Raw genomic sequence first — 1,806 nt, 5'->3', positions numbered from 1 at the left:
AATGACTGCAAAACACACACACACACACACACACACACACACACACACACACACACACACACACACACACACACACACACACACACACACACACACACACACACACACACAGTTTTTGTAGGTCATTGTTACGGTTGTGTTAATATTGGAATTCACAGCACATCTGCTTCAGAAGAACTACACCCTTCTGTATGGAGATTCTCCAACAAGGTGGAGCACCACCACTTCCTAAGATGTGTTATGTCATGCTGTGGAAGATAACAGTATATCAGTCAGAATTAACTTCCAAAGACTGCAATGAGAGTAGACTGTTTGTACTCGACTACATCATAATTTTGCATTAACTTTAGCCATTTCATTTTCGTATATTTTCCTTTATATACATTTGTATGTATGAGGTGGTCGACGGCATATACCGCCGCCACCCACCGACTGGCGACAGAGAGCACCACTTCTCTCTCCCCAATCAGTGTGATTGGGGGACACCTGTTGGATGGAGCAGGAGCCATCTTAAAAGGGCCACGAGGACAGACAGAGGAGACCGGGAACCATGGAGAGCTAGGAAGCCCATGAGACGACAACGCATTAGAGGCTCACGGAGACCCTAACAGGTATGTTCGGCTCACGGAGACCCTAACAGGTATGTTCATACACATACCTAGGAGTAGTAATAGACCATCTTCTGTCTTGGAAAGATCAGATTGAATCAGTGTGTAAGAAAAAAAAGCAAATAATCTATTTCCTTCGCCGTTTAAGATCTTTTGGTGCCAGTAGAAGGATTCTTCTTTTGTTTTTCACTTGTCATTATGAGTGTTCTTCAGTACTGCAGTACCACCTGGTATGGATGTCTGTCTGTAGCCCTAAAGTCACAAATGTTACAACAACTAAACATTTGTTCAAAGATTGTTGGACAACCACTTCAGGAGCTGTATACTTCCACGTATGACAACAGCATGCTGAGGTTGGCAAAAAACATCACCTCAAACACTAGTCATGTTTTGTGTAGTGAATACAGGTTATTGCCCTCAGGAAGGAGATACGAGGTACCAATTTTCAAGAAGGTTAGACGAAAGTCTTTTGTCCATCAATCGACTTTGATGCTAAACCGGAGATAGGCGAAGTGGTGGACAATGTGCTCTCGACTATCTGTACCCATGTATGTACATTTGTTGTGTTTCAATGTGTCATGTCAATGTGTGCAATTCATGTTTTCTGTTTTTACATGCAACGGCTGCTGGGTCGCAAGACAAATTTCAGCACTGCTGACGAATAAAGTTCATTATAAGTTGCATGTAATTATAACTATTATTTAAAGTGTCTGCTATCGTGAATAAATACGTTAGCTTAAGGCAGTGGCGTCCCTAATTAAATAATATTCGGGGATAAAGCCTCGGATGTTATTTAATTAACCCCGAATATGATCTTTGGGAAAAAAATCAATAAAAATATTCATAAACATGTAGCAAGTAGCCTAGTCTAGATATACATAGTCCTTCTGGCAAGAGAATAAACAACAACCTGTTTGCCACCTCAAGTGTATTAACCTATCCTATCCCCAGTCAGATCTGTGTATATGTTGTGGCATCCCGCCCCTTAAACCTAGTTTGTATCTATATTAAGTTAATCTTTGGTGTTTGTCTATTTGGTGTGTTTATCTATATGGTGTGTGTATATATATGGTTTGTATCTGTCGTTTGTGTGTGCATATTGTTTATGTTTTGTGTATCAATATTGTGTGTGAATTTATGTGTATCTGTGGTGTGTGTGCGTGCATATGGTGTGAATCTATGGTGTATTGTGTGTCTG

The 1,806-nt window shown here is 40.6% G+C and overlaps 1 long non-coding RNA gene across 1 annotated transcript; it reads left to right on the top strand.

Annotated features, from left to right (window-relative positions):
- Positions 1 to 415: 415 nt before the first annotated feature.
- On the top strand, positions 416 to 1,276 carry LOC132446250 (uncharacterized). The gene is made up of 2 exons (XR_009522801.1): positions 416 to 611; positions 1,016 to 1,276. It is a non-coding gene; the product is annotated as an uncharacterized LOC132446250 (long non-coding RNA).
- The last annotated feature ends 530 nt before the right edge of the window (positions 1,277 to 1,806 follow it).

Source organism: Gadus macrocephalus, chromosome 18 (genome assembly GCF_031168955.1).
Source record: "Gadus macrocephalus chromosome 18, ASM3116895v1".
Classification (NCBI taxonomy): domain Eukaryota; kingdom Metazoa; phylum Chordata; class Actinopteri; order Gadiformes; family Gadidae; genus Gadus; species Gadus macrocephalus.
The sequence above is the reverse complement of the archived record's forward strand: the minus strand, read 5'-3'. Positions and strand labels throughout refer to the sequence as shown.